This window comes from Sylvia atricapilla, chromosome 3, assembly GCF_009819655.1.
Source record: "Sylvia atricapilla isolate bSylAtr1 chromosome 3, bSylAtr1.pri, whole genome shotgun sequence".
In the NCBI taxonomy this organism is placed as follows: Eukaryota; Metazoa; Chordata; class Aves; order Passeriformes; family Sylviidae; genus Sylvia; species Sylvia atricapilla.
The window spans coordinates 97,946,339-97,968,180 of NC_089142.1; the positions used below are offsets into that span (position 1 = coordinate 97,946,339).

General features: G+C 39.0%; 1 protein-coding gene across 2 annotated transcripts in view; it reads right to left on the minus strand.

The window, feature by feature from the left end:
* Nucleotides 1-19,281, minus strand: part of LCLAT1 (lysocardiolipin acyltransferase 1) — a 112,799-nt gene extending 93,518 nt beyond the window's left edge. For both annotated transcript variants that reach the window (XM_066316316.1, XM_066316315.1), the window contains exons 1-2: nucleotides 19,144-19,281; nucleotides 18,913-19,006 (exon numbers count right to left, since the gene is read on the minus strand). The gene's annotated coding sequence lies outside the window, so the exon portion shown is untranslated. The remainder of the gene's footprint in view (nucleotides 1-18,912; nucleotides 19,007-19,143) is intronic.
* Nucleotides 19,282-21,842: the final 2,561 nt, after the last annotated feature.

Below are 21,842 nucleotides of genomic sequence, written 5' to 3' on the forward strand. Positions count from 1 at the left end.
TTAATTCCGAACAAGGAAAAATTGAGTCCTCATGCAAAACATTTGTTTCCAGGAGGCTCACAAAGGGATTCTGCTACTGAAATGACATCATGTTTGTCTTGAACAAGCGTGGTTTTACAGGAGTCTTCCAATGAGACATTGCTTGGACTCAGTGAATCCAATTTTCTAGCTTTAGCACTTTCCAAAATAAATAAAAAGGAAACTATATTAGCAATCAAAATAGAAGCAAAAGTACAGGAATTGAGAAGCCCTTTTCCTACACAGACACGGTACCCAAATTCCAGGCAATGTCTCAATTTGGATGACTGTTCCCTTTGATTTGGAACTCTACTTTGACAGTCATTGACCTGGAAATACTTTATAGATACTTAACCCTTGGGGAGTGGTCACAGTGAGGATCCTGAAAAAACCAAAACATTTTAGGGAGGTCACAAGTCCCACCATGACTCACACACACAGAGATGGTTTCAAGGAATCAATTATTAGCTGTTTGAATGTGTCACAGCACAGTTCACACACAGCCATTTCATTATATAGATCAATTATGCAGATCTGACACATCAAAAGGCAACAATCTCAACAGTTTGAACGTATAAATTCAAACAGAATTTTTTCTAGTAAAGCCACTGATGAAAAAATTGTTCTTTCTTATCACACGTATGAACATGTTTAAGTTCAATGGTTCACCTCTGGGGGGAAAAAACTCTTAAAACTCTCATAATAATGAATTTGTTGTAGCTGCAAGAATTTCAATTCAAATAAGAACAACCTGTAGAAAAAGCAGCACATGTGACTCAAGACAAATGCTGCAGCCAGCCACCAGCCTAACAACAGTCAAAGGACTAACCTTGTCAATCCCATCAATGGAACTTGCCACACACTCCTGGTACAGAAAAAACCAAACCAGGGTTTATTCTGTAGCTACAGATAAAACCTTGATTATTGCTCTCAGAACCTGCTTCCTGTCCCTCTTGCTGCCCTTTGGTCTTAGGTTCTGATCCAGCAGTGCTCTTTGACCCCTGGAGCTTGTAACTCCTTGTTTTTCCAGTTCTTTGTAACAGTATTTCACTCCTCCCTGCCCTGAACCACAGACCTATGCACTCATGCCCCAGTTAAGATTCCTTGCAACCAAGTAAAAGAAAATCAACTGGCACCAACCCCACTGATAACTTAGAAACAAGAATAACACCTGAGCATCGCATTATCAAGAGTCTACCAGTTGCCCCACAGTTTTCTGCAACCTTAACTGATGAGGAATAAAACCTTAACAGTCAGATAAACCATATACCCTTTAAAGAACTTGTTCTCTAGCATTTTTCTTATGGCATCTATTCTGAATTAGAGCAGAGAATGTAAAAGAGTCTGGTTTATTTTGTGGATTTTTTGGGGAAGTTTTGCTATTATGCTGGGACAAGGAAGGAGAGAAACATTTACAAAAAAACTTGGCAAGAAGTGGCAACACCCAGTTTTCTTTTGTTATTTTGGCCCCCATTGCCAATATTTTTGGATTTTTATTCTGGAAAAAGGAGAAAGATGAGGAATTGTCTGAAGGAGTGTTTGCTGGGCAGCCTGCCCTCAGAAAACGGGAAAATTGCCGAGGCTGAAGAAAGAAAGTATTCTATAAACTCAGATGTGACTTGTGTTGAACAGAACATCATTTATGGAGAATTAATATTTCCAGTGTCTTGACCTAGGAAACTTTGTTATCTTGCATGATGTTCAAAGAAATGACCAGTGGAAAAAAACCACAGAAATTGCCAAGCAATCAGCAGTAGTGCCCTGTCTAACAGTGTCTTGTCAGACGCCTCGATAAGAAGGTGCAGGAAGAAAGTCTGCAAGAGAAAGAGATGCTGGGTTTATTCTTAGCCTCTGTTAACATTTATCTTATGCCATAAAATACTCAGGCTTACATTCCTTTCACTATTACTCATTCATTAGCAGACTGATCTTGTCTTCTGTATAAAAAGACCTAATCCTTTTGTTCTACAAGCAATCTTTAAGCCTTCTTCACTCTTGCTGAGTACCCAAATTCATGAAGGAAAAGGACTGAGAGCAGCCAGACAACCTGCCCATTCAAGCAACAAAGGTACAAATCACACTTCTGGGTTCACTCAGCTACCAGTAGCAGGTAATCAGGCAGAAGCCCCACACTTCAAATTCTGTGACTTGAAAATAAAGTCTAATGCTGTATCTTACTCTAAGAAAAAGATCCCATTTTTTGGAATGTCTTACTAGGAGGCATTGTTAGCTGTGAATGGTGGCTCAGAGGGTGTAAAACAGCTTCAAGGCTTCAGGGAGCACAGTAATAAAGAGGAAGAAAGTAATAAGAAGATTAAATCTTACTCCTGGGATTTGTTCAGTTACTACAGAGCAAGGGATGCTCTCGAGAAGCTGCCTCTCCAAGCCAGGGAGGTCTGGTTGGGCTGCCCAGCTGTCCAAGGTGCCAGCTACTAAGATTTAACCAACCCTGAATTGTTGGAGGAAGTTCTTATTCTCCTGCAGCAACCCCAGGAGATGAACTGGGCAAAGGAAGGACACAGCCATGCTAACAGGCACGCCTGGCACACCCTTTAAAGAACAGCTGGGAGCCACCAGCTCAGACAGCAGAACCAGCACAAACAGTCATGTAAAAAGACTAATTCTGCAGTGACTCCTTGTAAAACAATATCTGTTATCTTATCCAGCCTACGTGGCTAAAACCACAGGGGGTAAAGAGAAGGAAAGCTGCCAGCTGGAGAAGGCTAGTCAAAGAAAACAAAAATATGAATTCCTGTTGCCTGCCTTATTTAGAGCGTAATTTATTCATCACCACCCCAGACTGAAATGTCTGAGCAACTTCCAGAGCACTGAGAAGTTATTTTTGCCCTCCAAAATATAAGAAGTATAAGAAACACAACCAACAATCACTGTTTAATACAATAATAATGCAATACTATGATTCACTTGCATTAAGTCTGACTAAATATGTCATTATCTTTAAATAGAAATGGCAACTAATAATTTTAACACTAAAAATAGAAAGATATGTGATGTGAATCCTATGTGATTTACTCCTAACATGAATATATTATGCTGTCTTTCAAATGTTTTCCTAGGTGCTTTCAGCTTTTTTTTTTCACTCAGTTTTGCTTTATATTTCTTTTGTGTAACATCTAGTCACAGAAATGCATTTCTAGAATTTTGTACAAAAAAGGACTACATGACTGCTACAGAAACCATGCTGATATGAAATGTAGATGGCATTGTAACCAAAGAAAATCAAATGGCAGACAAGATGACAATGAAATATGTGGGAGCAAATATACAAATAAACCCTTAATAATGAAAGGAATACTAAAAGTCTTCTAAAAATGTCAGCTAGGGGAACTCAATAAAGGTCAAGACACTTTGAAAAGGAGAAGTTAATCAAAGACTTTCTATATTTACTGTCTTTTGTTCCATAACATAGTACAGTGTACTCTAGGTTACTTTAAAGCTGTGACCTTTCTTGCCAGCATTCACTGTTCACTAACACAAAAGTCCCAAGTTTGGAAGAAGCCAAACCTGTTGATGTGTAAACTGTGGGTCTCCAAATGCACTACTTAAATTACAGAGCTTCACCAACATGATTACTTTTGACTGTTCTTGCACAAACCAAAATAAACAAAAGGTGGGGAATGACCCCAGAACTCCCTTCATATATTTTAAATAGCCTTTAATGTTACCATTCCCACCACTAGCAAACGAAAATAGGTGCGGCAAATATCTTTGTGCCAATAAAAATGTTTCATTTAACAACAAAGCATGTGTTAAGAAGGCAAATTAAAATGTACAGGCACGTTTTGAAGTCACTGAATTTAGAGTTGTGAAAACAAACCAACATTTTCAAAATGGAAGCATTACGAAAACGACAAGCAGATTTCCATCACCTTAAGGAAAATCAAGGTTTTCAATTAATTTTATTTAAACTGTCACTATCAAAATTAAAAATCAAGAATGAGAGATACTGTGAATAGTATCAAAACCACTCTTGAATTTATTTTTTTTTTGTGGCTCAACAACCATATTTTCCTGTGTTTTTAAGTGCTTCTTTCCTTTTTTACAAGACAAGACCATTAACACGAGAGGAGAAACAGCCTATAGCCAGACTACACAGCAAGTGTTTCTGTCCTTTCCACCCTCAGGAAAGAGTATTATTTTCCTAGGGTGGCTTAGGTACAATGTACATTTAAGTTGCTCTAACAGCAGCTAAAACTACAGCTTCCATTTTCAATCCCCATGATTCCCAAGACTCCAAAGTAGAAAAGAAATTTGTTTCCCAAATAACACCCCTTATTCCGCAGCTTATGTAAAGCTAAGTAGTTATTTCCTATGAGGATTTTACAGCAGGTAGTAAGACATCTTTTTCTTTTAAATAGAATAATCCATGAGTCACCTCAAACCAATACAGACACAATACCACTACAGTCAACAGATCCACACAGAATGGCTGAAGTAGGAAGGGACCTCTGGAGGTCTTCTGGTCCTATCCTGCTCAAGTAGGACCAACTGCAGCCAGTGAATATCTGAGGCAGACTCCATAACCACCTCAGGCAACCTGTGCTGGTGCTCACTGACCCTCCCAATGAAAAAAAAAGGTCTTTTCTGATGTGTCTCAGTTTGTGTCCATTGGCTCTGGTCCTGTCTCTGGGCACCCCTGAGAAGAGCCTTGTTCTGTCCTCTCTGCACCCTCCCTTCAGGTAACTTGCACACACTGGTAACATGTCCCTCTGCAAACCTTTTCTCCTCCAGGCTGGACAGCCCCAGCTCCCACTCCTCCTCACATGTCACAGGTGCTCCAGTCTCCTCACCATCTTTGTGGCCCTTCACTGAACTCTCTCCAGTATATCCAGTATGTGTTTGTGCAGAGACTCAATCCTAAAAAATTCTGGAAGAATCTAGAGTATCCTGATTAGCTGGGAAGTTCAGCCTGAAGGGTTGAAAGTTTCACCTATGCTGCTGCACAAGGTTTTACAAGAAACCAAAAAGAGCTCATTGCCCTCAAATTCACCATGAGAGGGTTTCCACTTAGGCCACTACAATAATAGCTTTGGTCCTGGTCCTAACTCAGAGCAGAACAATTAAGGCTAACTTTCAGGAAACTGAATTCTGTCTGAAAATATCTCCCTGCTAGCTGCAAAACTAAGGAGACTACAAAGTCACTTAAAAATTCACCAGTCCTCAGCTTCATTTCAAACAGTTTAAGCTTCATGAAGCAAATAATAAAGCTGATAATGTTTTTGTGAAATACTGCCAGGCTGAGAAAAAACTAGCAGCTCTGTGTCACTGCAAGACCTATCAAAATAGTTCAAATTACTTTAGGAAACTATAAATATATTAAAAAAAAAAACCTTCCCTGATCTTCCAACTTTTCTCCCTCCACATTTTGGTACGAGGACCAAATACCTAGGCAGACTAGAAGACATGAGCAGCATCTGCAAGTTCCTTTACACTTATTTATATTAAGTCATTATTCTTCCATAGTGCTTCCAGAACAATTTACAGTAATCTGCAGTATGAAAAAGGAATATAACAGACAAAAAAAATTGAGAAATCATGTCACTAGTATTTCTTAGGATGTCAGAATTTTTAATAACTAATACTGTAGCAAAGAAGAAAGAGATTAATGGCAACAGAGCAAGCAAGAAATGGGATTTTAGGTATATTATAGAAAATAAAAAATTGAAAGTGATTTAAAATCTCTAACAACATATTTATAAGTCTTTTTTATTGGTAACAGATTCCAAGCTTCAAATCAGATTTGACTGCATTAGTCAGTAAGGAAAAATGTAATAATTTCCTGATACTTCACTGAAATTCTTAGACCAAACTACAACAAAAATAAATAATAATCCCTTTTAGAAGGAATATTAGAAAAGGATTCTCCTCCAGTTCTTCAGGAACTTTAGGGATTTAAAGTATTTCAAAATGTCTGGCTGCAGTTCAACACAACATGGCTAATGGGACTCAGTATGAACTCTCCCATAACACTTTATCTAGTCAAATAATTTCTGTTTATAACTTTCTATCTCTAGCTTCCATACTGTCAGATAGAGATACCAAGCATAAAAATGGGAAACTACACTAAGGGGTATCATAACTGACACTTCTAAGCATAAAGTAGGTTTTTCTATACATTAAGAACCACCTCAAATCAGCTGCAAGATACCCTATAAAATAACATCTAGAACCTGCAATTTCTGTAAAGCTGTTACACATTTTGATAAAATAATTTAGTCACTTTCTATTATGGAAACCACATAACAGAATATAATTTGAAATGGTAACACTTTTGCATATCAAAATTTACTTGGTGCATAGAGGAATTTTTTTTTTTTTTACTGCTAGCAAGGAATTCAAGGCATTAACTGTAAGTTGTTATCAGATGTACCAAGAAAGATGATCACTGTGTCCTCCATCAAAAGCTGAAAAAGATTTAACTGAACACCAAATAAGGTGAACTATGATAAATCTAAAACTCCAAGCTTCACATCTCATTTAAAATACATCTCTCCAAGTTATCAACTGCAAAGATGTCTACCAGTTCATCCAGTCAGCTTTGTCTCATTCTAAATATCATAAAAGACCAAGGTACATTTACACCAACTAACTTCAAGTACATTTTTAGGAGGCTGAAATTTACTGCGAAAGCCAACCAAGATTAGGGAAAGCTGTCTATTCCCAATTAGACAGTAAAAGTCAAAGCACAGAGGTCCAGTATGAATTCTTAGGGAGAAAGGCATCCCAACCAACATCCTTCACCTTGACTGCAGAGGTATCAGCCTGAAACTGGAAGAAGTGGTCCTGGATGGTCAACACGATTTTCACAAGTTACTGTGAGGAAAATTTCAGAATGTGAGTCAAGAAATTAGAACAAGCTCTTTTCCTCCTGCTTCTTGGAACAACAACCACGTGCTCAATCATGCATATGTAAATAGACAAGGAACTGTTTCACTCTGGCCCAAAACAAGATTTAAGTGAGAGAGGCATAAAGCAGACTTCAGCCAAACTGCAGAACCATTTGCGACTGTAAATGGCTTTGTAGAAATAACTTGGAATACTGACAGATTTCTTTTTCTGGTGCTCTTGATCCTATACTCAGGAACTCAATCCAGTGACCTCTCTTTGGAGTCAGCATTGATCTCAGGTATCTATCATTTGCCTACAATGAAACAGACTGCCAGGAAATCACCGTCTCAGACTACAGATGAAGTGATTCTGTGGAAATCTAACACATAATGATTAGTTTCAGCCTGAAAGCTGTTTTGGTCAGACACAGCAACATCGGAATTTACAGGAGGGAGAACATCCTATTTAGCTAAGGGTCATCCTCAGCGTAAGTATAGTTTGCTACATTCACAGAGGAGATCAGGGGATTCGGCACCACTCGAAAAAACATTTGGGATACTGAAGCTGCACAGTGAAACATAGAGAAATTAGAAAGCACCAGATTTAAGGCTGTTGCTCCCTAGCTGGTTTGTCTTTTCACACAGGAACCCCACCTTACCTAATGCACAGGCCTTGACAGCAGGGTGAAGAGGGAGAAATTATGTTGTATTTCTTTTTTCCCATCCCATGGTAGAGTGCTCAGATATTAAAATTCTAGGACAAAACCCTCTTTTTTTCCCCCTTTTTTCCTCCATCTTAAGTTTATTATACTGCTATCTGAAAGTGTTATATTTCAGTAATTTATTTTCACAAAAGATCCTATTTTTATTTTTATAACTCAAGGCCTACAGCACACAGCATACGAATTGTGTCTGCTTAATCTGGAATGTTTCCAGGCTAATTTCTTTTTCGGAATATTTGTCACTGTGCAGTACATCACAAGTACAATTCACAGTTGTTATCAGCTTCAGTTGCAGCTGTGAAAGCTTTGCATTCTTTATTTTATAGATGTCCAATTTGGAACCTTACTATTCAAATACAAGGATCACAAGTAGTTGCTGCTAATAGTGTTACACATCTTGCTTTTTAAGCAAAGAGTAAAATCCAAGTCTTCAGTGGCATTTAACTGCAGAAACTTTCAGATGATCATCTCTAATCCTTTATTCAGTTCAGGGTACAACATCAAGCATGTGCAACAAGTAAAATGGGTTCTACAGATCACATTCTTTAGATCTTTTAGGCATTCCTAAAATACAAGCCACAGTAAACAGCAAGTTTTTTAAGGGGGAAAGAAAAGAGAATGTGTTAATGGAAATACATCCTGTCAATCCAACTACAGAAATGTGGGTGACATTAAAAAACTTAGCCCATATATATCACTTGTCACTTCTGTTTCTGTTGGTATTTTAATGAAGTCGAAGATCAAGAGCCTACTGTGAAGAGAATCTGGGAGAATAACAGCTGCTCATCTCTAATAGCAATCATGTAGCTTAAGAAATGTCATTTTAATATTTTCAAGGAACAAAGAAAAGGAAAACACTCAAATGACAAGGTAGGATATCTTTAACAGAGGAAGACCCAACATTACCATTTACAATATGCATGCTTTCCTAAAAATCAAAACCTCAGCATTTAAGCTGGCCAAAACCTGCAACTTCCAAGCATTCCCTTCAAATTCTTTAGCTAAATTAAAAACAAAACAAAACAAAACAACAACAACAACAAAAACCCAAAAAACAACACCACCAACAACAACAATAACAAATCAAAACAATTGGAGTGTTATCTAGAAAGGGATCAGACATAACTCTTTCTGTATTTGGTACACTTCAGGGTAGGTCTGATCGCACCAACAGGTTTAATGGATGAAAGAGCAAAGTGCTAATTAAAGCAAAAGCTTTTATTTCAAGTCATTAGAGTAAATCTGTATAGTCAGTGCACAATTCCTTAAACCAGCAGGCTCGACTTAGTTAAAGAAAGAGCAAATCCTATCATATTTAATGTTTCTCATGCCTGATCTAGATACCTTTTTATGAGTGCCTCACTATTTTCCTCTACAGAAGCAAATAATGTCTTCTAGTGTTACTGAATGCTCATAAAAGAACTGATTTTCAAATAAAAACATTAATATGAAAACCCTAAAACGTAACCTGTTTTCCGTTTGAAGTAGTATCTGTCCATCAAGAAAAATCAATGAAAGCAGGCTTACAGAATTTGAAGGTTATAAAGTAATGATTCCAAGTCTTTTCTGTTCTTTTTCTTTTTTCCTACTAGTTACACTGTAGTCAGAAAACTTTACATTAAGGAACAACTTATCTAAGCTAATTTCCTTCTGAAAATATTAATTGATCTTTTATTGTGGTTGCATTTAGAATACTTATACAGAAATTTCCTAAGCTTTTTCCAGAGCGAAAACAGTTAACATGTTTTAATTAAACCACTTTTCCTTGAGAAGTATTTCCTTTACAATGTTTTTAATATAACTCAACATTGGCTGCATCTTTCTTGACAGATGGTATTTCCTTAACAGAGAATGTCTCAAATGGTTTATGTATAACATTCTTTCTAAAATTCATTTCCTTTCTGTGTAAGAAGTTAATGCACCAACAAAAAAAAAAAAAAAAAAAAGGAATGTTTCATGCCATGTGGGATATAACAGTTCAAGAGTTTTGCTTTAAATTAGCCGAGTAATATTTTTGTAGAAATATTATTAATGTGGTTGAAGCTTAACATTTGGAAAACGGAAAAATACTTGCCCACAACATTGCTTCTTCTCTCCAGATCCCACTCCAGCATTAACTTCTCTTTTATGTTCTACTCCTCAGCCCCATGTCTGGTGGAAATCTGACTGATCTTAGTACAGTTCAGCTTAGGAAAGAGATGTTAACTGGGTGACTGCTTTCAAGAACAACAGACTGGTAGTTTTGTAACAAAAAGCTCCCAAACCAGAAAGGAAAATTCTTATAACTTCCCTTCAAAATCATTCAAAACATTGAAATCTGCAGAAAAGCACACCATAATCTTTCTCAGGAGGAGGACAGACACTGAAGTCTCACAGAAGTAGATGCATTTCCTAAGGGTGGGCCACTCCATCATATTAGCATCAAAACACAAGTCCTTAAGAGGCAGACTTGTACCAGCTGGATGAAGAAGAACCATGGCTCCACAAGCAAAAATCCTGGGAAATGGAATCTTTGCAGGATGTTAAGGCCAAAGGTATTGGGTTTGCAGCTTGTAATATACACTCCCTATAAAGGCTGTAAACCTTAGGCTAAATGGCTGGAGAGAACTGCAGTAAGAGCAATCTTTAAGTGATAAAGAAATACCTGTTGATAATTTCTTTTTCCTCTTGTTATGCTATAAGCACTCATTAAAATACTACTTTTCTAACAGATCAAGTAATTTTCTGTACAGCCAAAAATTTTTATTCTAACATATTCTGCCACCTGTGGAACTATTTTTACAACATTTTGCAATTACTACTTTCCATTTTTGGGCATCGCAGCTAATATGCCATTCTGTGATACTTCTAGTAAACATTATCATCTGTGTTAATACTGTGTATATAGAGAATATCTAGCACTGAAATCCAAAGCTACCAGAGAGTTTCCCTAAATTTTAAGGTTTGCCTATTTTATATTTATGAAGAAATGACATATTTCTAAACTTCAGCCAAAGTCTGTCCTAAATATGCCTTCTCTAACTACTTTTGTACTTCAAGACATGGTGAGAGATCATGGAGAATGGGAACATAATCTTTCTTTCTAGTATGAAAACTCATTTTAGCTTTCTGCTCACAGCAATGCTACCTTCAGTTCTGATGCCAAGTCGAAGGCCCAGAGCTCACGATAACAAAGCTTTGGGCAACATGTGCAGTGCCAGTTTGCCTAAAAGATTTTTATGGATGCCTTATATAAAGTTAAAAAAGAAAAAACAGCTGTATTTAGCATCTCTATTTGCCATTGATGACACGTAAAACGAACAAGGATCTGAAGGAACTGGGGGTCACATACAACATGGGAATGACTTACAGCTTCCCTTTAAAAAGGGGAAGGCTTTCCTACAGCCACTTCAGGGGCCTCGTGCTGTTGCAGGAGGGTGAAGGTCTACCAAGCTGCAAAGGCAGAGAGAGAAGGCAGACCACCAGAAAACCCAGCTAAAATGGGACTGAAAGAACAAAACTTTACTAAATCCTCTAAATTCTCCATAAGGTTCCTTTTCTATTAAAAATAATTGCTATTAGTATGTTTTCAAAGAGAACAATCGCACAGGGGTGCAGTTGTGTAACACATCATATTTGTTCTTTGGTAGACCAGCCTACCATAATTACTTCAACAAAACCTACATAACTTCAGTTATTTTTCTCTTTAGACAGAAGATAATATGTATTCCTGTGCTTTCAACAACCATTTTAGCAATATCCCTGTTATGTCCACTTGAGCCACATTTGCTTCTTCCTAAGCTTAATTTCCATACTTCCATAACTACAGAGCCATTGTCTCAATTTTGCAGGTGTCATCTCTCTAGGTCCTTTGATGTCCTGCTGTAATCAGAACACACACCAAAAAATAGCTGTTTGACCGTTGACAACTTTGCAGGCATTTGTCTTTCAAAAACTATTAAGGTGGCAGACGAGACAAACATGCAGCTTTTTTACCCATTCTCATAATCTAACTGAGATGTGCTGTTCACTTCAAGCATTGTTTTAAAGTGTCAGACTTTTTATTGCTTAGTGGAGTTGACACTGTTCAACACTTAACATTGTATCCAAGAGAGGTGCAAAACTAAATGCTTCTCAAAAAGACCAAGATTCTTTCTTCCTAGTAGGACTGAGATACAATACATATGTACTGTCTTTATTGCAACCCAAGTAAAAACACCCTGTGAGACACATTTTTATAGAAATTATTATTCTAAGTAAATTTTGGAAACTGGCATCTCAAGATAGAATCATTTTTGACAAAATAATGAAGTATTCATTCTGTAATGAATAGTAGACCCATGCAAGTGCTCGAAATAGTGGATAATGTACGGATTTCATTTAAAAGTTGGTATTCAAGAGAAAATGTAAACCTGATGTTCCTAATAAAAGAAGATGCTTCTCTGAGCAAAGCCATAATTTTGGGAGAGACACACCCTTTGTCACTTCCAATGGTTAGAAATAGATGAGTCTGCAAAACATTTATTGTAAATCATATTGAGTATGATTTACATGAGTAAAAAATACACGAATATTTTTTTAAGGAAACTCTAGTGCAAAATCTATCCATCTCATTGAGGCAGCACAAAATGCAGCAAGACCAAGTCCTTTCCTCAAACAGTCTATCACCAAAGTTTAGAAAGATCAAACATAACCAGAACACTGCATTCCATCTTCCTCAATAGTCTGTAATTATTTAAGAGAGATTTGAACAAACCAAACACCCCCTTTCCAAATGTGAAACGCATGCCAATTCCCAGGACATTAACTGAGAGTTCCACTATCTGATGATGAATTACATACAAACAGCTCACTGGCAGCCCATCGTTTTTACTTGTCCTGAGGACAAATCTACTGATCTGGGTAAGAGATCCTAAAAGAAATTACTATAATTGTTTTCTTTTTAAAGGAATTCACTAGGTAAACTGACAGATTAGTGGTGTTTTCATACTGAAGAGGAAGGCCCAGAAGAAAGCTACTGTCTTTTTAGAAGGCTGAAAGGAAATGATCAGTCTTACCTTACCAGACTACAGGTTGTCTCAATAACCTTGGCATGAGTGCATTACCTCACACTTTCTAAAACGTCGGACTCAAGAAAAGAGGACTTCCATGAGTGAAGAGTTTAAAAAAAAAAAAAAAAAAACGAAGAACGGACTGGTTCCCAACAGAGACTTAGGTACGTATTTCTTTTACTTGTTTTGCTCTTTGAGAAATTTTTTGCAGTTTTCCTTAGCTTTGTTAAAGAACCAAGCAATGACTTCCCTGGAGCACATGGTCCCCAGCTACAGCTGATACACAGTCTCAAAAATATACCCAGCAGAACCGGAAACAAGCTCCAAGTTCTGACCACAGCCTGAAAGCCCATTTGCAGCTTGGCTCACTTTGAAAAACTGTATCTTCCATGGATCAGCATGTGGTCCTCACTGTCTCCTGGCTTATCATACCGGAAGAGTTAAAAGTTGTTTATCAATGAGGACAAAACACGTAACTTCTATTCAGGGAGCAGAATAGAAGAAAAATCTATTTCTGTAGAAATTCCCACAAGAATTCCAGGAAAGAGTTAGTCCAGTTTATGACAAAAAAAAAATCACTGACTGAAATTAAAAATACTTCATCATATAAGTTTCTTAAAAGTAACAGCACAAGCTGTAACAATTAGAAGAAAAAAGGAAAGCTTTACTAGTCATTATTAAATATATTATTGTTCATTCTTGCTAAAGTACTATCAACTTTTTCAAAATCAATGCTCTTTACACTCAAGCAGATCACAAACATGATCTTGATAGTAAATGGAATTGATCAGCTGAACAAATTATTATTGTAGGTATTAAAAACCAGAAGGATCTAGTCCATCTAACATCTGAAAAATATAATAAAGCATCTTAAAAACGGAATGAGCTTTCTCACAATTCCATGTCCAAACTAGGACAGAATTTTATGACATTATTTTCACTAGAGAAACAGTTTATCAAAGCTAACCAGCACATCTCATATAGAAATATAAAACCAAATAATGGAAATTCACAGAGCTCATAATTTTCTTACATTTGTCCTCACATTTAGGGAAAGGAAATCACTCTACCTGTGATCAGAAGAAATGGTCTATCTGAAGAGAAGTTTGCTGACAAATTGACTCCTTTGATCTCTGAACACTCTGCCAACTGGAAAACTTTCTCAGTATAGCCAAGACCTTTTTTTTCTGCATTTGGGTAAAAAACAGTCTTATAAGAGTGGTAGCAGTTTTTGGGGTCTTTTTACCTGAGGGCTTTTTTAGTACTTTTCTAGAAACTGAAACTACCAAATGTTTAGCATTAACTCTGAGGGTTGTAATAGTCACCTGATAGATGCAATTCAGATTCCTTCCCACTTCTGTGTGGGAATATATAAAATGCTGAATATCCCCTACCCAGAGCTTTACACTTGCTATACATCTGTTTACAGCTTTAAGTCACCAACTGAACATTGTAACTGTACCCTGCCCAAGGACATACAAGACAACCCATGAAAACTTCAGTAGTCTCCAAAACTTCACACACACTGTTTGCAGAGAAGTCTGGAAAAACTGAGGCATTTTACTTTGTTTTGATGTTGTAATTTAGCTGCTTGATGAGTGGAATTTACAGTTTCTTTCTAAACAGATACCTTTCAAATTCCAGAAATACAGCATGAAGTGCTTTCAGTGGTATTTATTACAAAGAGAATACTAGTATCCCATTTGAGGCTGTCTATAAACAAATTGTAAAAACACTTCAAAAGCATTAATCAATTTAAAACCATTAATTTCTGCATACATTTTTCTGTGTAAGTTAAATCACATTAGAAGAACATACTTTTTAAAATAAGGCTTGAGCTAATTTTAAAGATGGTTGGAAAAGTTTGGTCTACACTGATTAAAATCTATACTTAAATGAAAGGAAAATTTAACCACAAAAACTGCGCTCATTTTAGAAAAACAAGCATATCACTGCCAAAGTGGTGTCCTAAGTTTAGATTGCTGTCTGACTAAAACATTATAATTATGAGAAATTGAAATGGATTTCTAAATGTTTCAAGATGAAACAGCCATTGGGTAATTTGCAAGATATGCAATTATCTTCTGTATTCAAACACATAATACTAATACTCGATCTGAACAAATGTGGGCTGTTTGTGTGAAGACTAAGGAAATCAATGTTAAACACCAATACCAACACCAGATAGGAGCAACCATAATGAAATCTAAGAGCAGAATTACCAAGTGATGTGGAATTAATTACTTCAAGAATTCTCTTCGAGGAGAAAAAAAAAAGGCCTGGAATCTCTCTTTGTTGCTTCTGTCTCTCCAAGATCTGCTCAAGTTGAACAGAGGATCCTCAGCCCTTTTATCCCCGTTAAAACTGCATCAGGATGCATTTTACCCAAGCTCTCATGTGTAGCAAGATAGCAACATTTTAAACTTCAAACACCAGAGAGGGTCTTCAAATAGATTTGAAGGGTCATAGAACATGTTCTGCTACTTCACAACTAACATTCACATCTGCATGGGATCATTATCATACTGACCATGTACAACTTAAAAGGAAACAAAAGTTAAACATAATCATATGCTCACCCCAGATCTGTTTGCCCATTTCATATATAACCATTGTAAATTCCAGTTTCTTTGAAAAGTAAGTTAAATCTGGATCTGCAAGAACCATTAACAGTTTGATGCAATTAGCATTCAAGAAATTCAAAGTAACTCCATTCTTGTTTCAAAATCATGATTGCATGTACTCGTCAGTACCTGCACGGCCTTTTATTGTCTGTCTTTGATTTAGGAAGACAAATTAATGACTTGGTTGTGTTCTACTTCTTGGTGTCCTTTGAAAGCCTGAGTGCTCAGCTGTCTTTTGAATCTTCTGACTACAGCCCAGTCTGTTGTTTCACTGATTTAGTGAAAGGAGTACAAAACAATCTGTCGATTATATATGAAAGCACACAGGAACTGTGAGCATGTCTAGGGGCACAGCAGTTCACAGGGCCCCCATCATTCAAACAGTAATTTTATAAAGGACCAGAGAAACTTTTCAGAAAAAATAATTCTCTTTCTAACCAGCAATGTGAGGTGATCTTCATACAGACTCGTGAGGCAGTCTTCATTTGGCCTTCACAGCACCTCTAGAGCTGCCATCAAAGGAGAAGAGCTAATAGAGATCAATTTCTCTCGATGGTAAAAGATGCTGGATGCCTTAAAAATAATAAAAACTCAAGCTCAATGAAAAAGCACCTGAGATTAAGAAATATCTTTCAGGAACACTGAAATGAAAGCAATACCTACTCCCTTGATACCTAAAATAACATCAACAGCAGGTTTTATACCAAAGGATGCCTGAAACAAGCTCCTCAAGAGTCAGGGGAGCTTTTGAAAAGAATATCTTGGAAAATCTTGGAAAAGCAAGGTGAAAAAAAGCAGTTCTGTTCTCAAAGGGAAACCACCTTAAGCCTATTACCAGATTAAAGGAAAAATTAATTTTCTCGAACTCATGAAAGGATAGTGTCTGAACCCAGTGAAGCTACTAATTTTGCACTGGCAAGTAAAGACTCACAGTTTTTAACCCCTAAGCATACAAGAACTCTAATACAAACAAATATAATTAGGTAAATTAAATTTATTATATCAAAACAAGGTCAAGTTCACAAGTAAATTAGCTCAGCTAAGAGAAAAAGACAGGAAAATGAAGAGACATTCTGGGTATGTTTGAAGAATTCTGCTAACATAGCTCTATTACATCTTATTGTGCCCTGCTACAGCAAAAATCTGGACAATTCACAATGCAGAATTGTCTTTCAGGAGCAATTTACTTGTTAGGCCAAGGCAACAAATACTAAAATCAAACTGTGAGCCTTTGCCCACAGTCAGCAGGGATCTGTTCCAAAAATTCAACTCTCCAAAGGTTCCATCTCCCCCTCTCTTAGCCCTAAGTGCTGACCAAGCACCACACACACAACACAAACCAGCTCTCCTCAGGCCAGTGCCAATAAAACATTGAACCAGACTATGGAGCTCAGTGTCTCATGTCTGTGTGTTCCCAGCACCATGACCTGAAGAAACAAGGGAACAAGGAAGGCAAACCCTTGAGTAAGACTGTAAGTGAAGGGGAATAAAACAAGGAAAGAAGGACAGAGGAAACCACAGATTATTTGTAAATAATGATGAGGTAGGAAGAAAGCATAAATTGAGACAGATTCTGCACATCCCAAGAAGCTGGAAGAAGCAGCCAACAAAAGTTAAAAAAAAGGTGCTTTGGCAAAGCAGAGTTGGGAGGAGTAAGCAGCACATTGAAGGATGGGTAAAGTGACAGGAAAGAAAAGATATACATGAGACTGTCCAAACAAAACTTAAGAGAAGGAAACTCTATGGGGAAAAGTCTTGGATAGAATTAGGTAGAAAACCAGCAGCAGGACAAGAGGATTTGCACCTATGGCAGCTCAGATTAAGAATCTAAGAATTAAAAATCTGGCTTTACTAAAAATAGCTGCTGAAGGAGTAGAGACTCTGCAGGAACAGATGAAACAGGTGACAGCCTCCCACGTGAGCAACTGCAGAAAGGTTACCTGATCCAGCAAATCCTAACACCCATAAAACCCCAGGTGGGTGTGAAGATGACACCTCATCCCACTTCCAATCCTCTTTCCAGATTGCTTTTGTGGGGAGGGCAGGCAGCTCCATGAAAGCAAAACTCCCTGAGACTGAGGAGCTGGACCATACCAGAACCAAGGTCTCCCTGCAGAATCTCAGTCTGGCTTTCACAGTAGGGTACAAAATTACCTTTCCTTCAAGATTCTGCCTCATTAAGTACACAGGGTGGACCAGCCCCTGAGGTGTAAATAAAGTAAATAAAGGCTTGTGACTGACTTTCCTCTTTCAGCACAGAAACACTTTTGCAAGCAGTGAATGGAGAAAAAAAAACTGGAAAGATGAGAAAGTTCCTTCACAGGCTTATAGTCTCTTCACTCTTACCACATACTCACTACACATGGCTGACTTCTCTTTTCTTTAATCGAAATTTTTCAGAAGTTTGAGGATAGTTCTGATTTTCTGAAGGACCAATTTGAGAATTGGTTTCTCAAGGTACTGTTTCACATTATGGTTGACCCACAGGTGGGTTACATTAGTGCAGAAGGACAAACAACTTTCATACATATCAGAGCAAGCACTCACTGGCATAACTTCCATCCCCATAAAACTGTTAGATCAACTGTCCCTGAAATCATCCAACCACTAAATCCACTACAAAGAGAGAAACAAGAACCCATGGCCAACAATGGAAAGGAGTGAGACCACACTCTCCAGCTGCAGCCCACACACTGACCAAACTATGAATTCACACTGGTAAAGGGTACCTTGATTTGCTGAGGTACAGCTTCCACTGCAGCTTTGCGTTCAGACTACTAGATAATAATGTAAAATTGCAAAATCATCTAACTCATTTCAGATTTCTGTGTTCAATTTAAGACATATTTTGGCTTTTTTTTTTATTATAATTTCACCATTTGTTAAGTAAAAAGCAGGATAGAGGGGGACCCATCTATTAATCTCTGTTTTACAGTGGAATAAACCCATGCTTGAGAAACATTAAAATGTTACCATGCTATCTACAACTAAAAAGTCCAGTGGTCCAAAAGCAGAGGCTGGGTCATGTCTTGAACAAAACACACAGCTGCTTTGAAATAAATGAAATATGGTGACGCTTTCAATCAATAAGCAAATTATGCTACCCATTAGTGTAGTCCACTCCAAACACTAACAAAAGAGATTAATGAAGTCCAGTGACTAAGAACTGTACTGCAATGAATAAACACAAGCACCAGTGTGAAGCTGCAAGCCCAGTTTAACTCCAGCATTTATTTTTAGTGCGCAGCTTCTTGCAGCCACAGCTATGAGCTGAACAGCCCGGTTGTGCAAAGCTACGAGCCTTGTTTCAGCACTCACCCTGCATTTACTGCACAAGAGACCATTCAGGTCAAAGTTTAGCTTTGCCAGAGGGCACATCCAGCCCAGACAGCAGCACACACGCCAATACTAACGGGAAAAGTGACACAATAACAGACACAATAACCAAGGAAAACCACCCAGTTTCAGCTGGAAAAAACCTGACTGGCTTCTGTGTATGTACAAGTCGAAACAAGACGCTCTGTTGTTCTGGTTGTTTTTGTTTGTTTGTTTGTTTTTCCCGAAAGGAAAGATACTAAGGATGAGGTTTTTAACAACAGGCCTCCAGTTATTTATTCCTCCAGGTGCAACAAAAACAGCAGCACTGAAACCGAGGTTTCGGGTACCGTACACGTCTCACACACTCGGAACGCCTCCGCAGACAAGCTCAAGCGCTCTCCTCCATCGCCGCGGCTCCCGGCCCTCCTACAGCGCGGCGCCCATGCCTGCGGAGAAACGGGAGGCGGGTGAGAGCCCGGCGGGCGAGAAAGAACCGGCGAGGCCGGGGGAGCTGCGGATCCCCGGCGCCGCTGCCACCGCCAGCACCGCGGCCTGGCCCCCCCTCCGTCCGTCCCTCCCTCACCTGGGACGGGGCAGCGCCGCGGCGGGAGGAGCTCAGGGAGCCGCCGCGCCGCCGCCGCCGCCCGCGGGCGCCAGGGCCGCCGCCATGTTCCCGCGGCCTCTGACCCCGCTCACTTCCGGTCACGGCGGTCACGCCGTTGCCATGGCAGCGCTGCGGGCAGGGCCCTTAAAGGGCCCGCGCGGGAGAGGGGCCGGGGGCTCCTGAGGGGGACCGCGGGGCCGGGCTGCGGCCACCGGGGGGGAAAGATCGCCTCCCAACTCGGGGATCAGCCCAAAACGGACAGTGATTCATCCGCCCCACAGCGCTGCGCGAAGGGGAAAACCGAGCCAGTGTTTAGCTGCGGAATTTCTCATAAAATAGCCTGTGGGGTGGGAGAGTAGTGGAAAACGACCGTGGCATGATTTCCACTGCTGTGAGGAGATGGTTTCTCTTAACTTTCCCCGAAACGGGCTGTATTTTCAGTTTTTATTGCACCCCCTTTGCCGCCGCGCACTGTTGATGGAGTTAACCTCTTTATATTCTTTCCACATGTGTGCTTTTATAAGGTAAACAAACCTGGTGAAACCCCTAGTCGAAGAAGGGAAACTCCAGGAGGTTTTAAATAAAGTTTTATGTTTGTGTGAAAGCAAAGCGAGTCCATGCCCGGCTGACAAGAGCTGCTGGACGAGGACCAAAGCAACCTGGGCTCTCTTTCTGATTCCGCGTCAATTCCATGTGCATAGATTAACATCTTCCTCTGCCAAAAAACTCCTGCAAAGTACAAATGAAGGGCAAAACCTGATTCAATACCTATTTAAGGATATATCCCCCCCCCCATAGCCACTCCTCCTCTGGGATCCTTCTTTCCCACTGCAGCTGGTTTTGAGGACAACATTGTCTCTTCTGATACACCTTCAATGATCCAGTGAGAATTTATGGCCTTAGGGAGTACCTTGGCGGACTTGAGAATCAGTCACCAGTTCAGTCAATAGTGTAAATAAAAAGGGAATAAATCAGTAGGGAATGAGCATTTGGGGAATTTCATCCTAAAAGTCATAGAGATGTTGGAAAATCCACTGTCATCACTTTTTGAGGGCTCTTATTGGTTCATTCAGCCTGGAGAAGCAGGAGCTAAGGAGGGTCTTAGCTGCTGTCTATAACTGGTGGAAGGTAATTGAGAAAGTGGAGCCAGACTCTTCTCCAAGGTGCACAGCAAGCAGGTGAGAGACATTGGTCCCATGTTGCAGCAGGAGAAATCTCAATAAGTTAATAGGAAGGAATTCTTCAAAATTAGAGCAGTCAAGCACTGAAACGGGCTTCCCAAAGACCCTGTGCTATCTCAAACCCAGAATGGACTAGATCTTATGTAAAAGTATCAATAGCATCCCAAATCCTTCAAAATGCCTTAGCTGAAGAAATAAAATCAAGTCCTGTGTTGGAACATTCTGCCTCTTGTGTAGGAATGCTCTTTGTTGTGTGATTCACCTCAGCTGACTTATGCTAACCAGGAAACAAGCATTTAGTCAGACTTAGTCACCAAGATTCCCTCCTCTAGGCAGCTCCAAAAAGTGACCCATTCCATTCCAAAATGGATGTCTAAAACAGCCCAGCACATGAGGAGTTGAAATGGCTAACCTTGAGCTCACTCCGGCTGATGACATGGTTAAAGACAGGTCAAATGAATCCTCACTGATGCCTCTTGAAAATAAGGACAAAAGCAAGGCAAACTGCTGAATTTTAAATAGCAATAACTTAGCATGAAAGACATAGCATCAGCAGAATGTCCCCAAGGGTAACATGTGCTGTGGGCTGTCAGCCATAGACTTGTGGCCAGGCTCCTGGGCAGCCTCAAAACTTTGAATAGAAACAGGGCAGTGATGGCATCTGCAATATCTGCAAAATTTCTGGTGCAACCCTGCAATGGTAATGGAAAGCTGTCCCCACGTTATTATACTGCTGTTGTCTAGGAAGACGAGGGGAGTGAAACTGCAGTCGTGTCTAGGTGTGGCTTTTGGTATTTGTACTATAGGGCAGTCATGGCTCTTCCATTAGATTGATAAACTGGGCAAAAATGCATATGGCTAAATGCCTCTTGGGCTGAAGCTCTTTGCACGAAAGAAATACTTGTTGAAGTGGGTTAATAAAATACTGAGAAAGATTTTGTAAGTAGCTAAGTAAGGAGCTTCGGCACTTTGTGTGCCAACACGTAGGCCAGAATCTTACTGCAGCGCACTCCCTGCCACTTCCAGGGTGACCCTGGATAAATCATCTCACTTTCCTATCAGTGTAGTAAGAATAATGGCACTTTCTTCTTGCTGAGAGTGCTGCCAGGAGATGATAATCAAAGTTTGTAATTTGATTAGAAAGTGTGAAACATTTTGCAGCACTCCTTACAATGCCAACACCTTGTTATATAAACTTTCAGTTAAGATATTTTACTTAAAACTGTGGAGGAAACAAATTGGTAAGACAAACAATAATGAGTAATCGTGTTCCTATTTTCCTTAAGAACCCCAGAGCAATTTTGTTTGGAGATAAATCTCTTTGTCTATCACATTGACATGCAGGCAGCTGAAGAAGGACATGACATCTTTTCAAGCATTCACCATAGCACTATAGTAGAAAATACAAATGCAAATTTAATTTTCAGTTGCAACTACACAGGCAAAGTAGATAAGCACCTTGTGTTTTGCACACATACACTGAAAGCTGAACTTGTG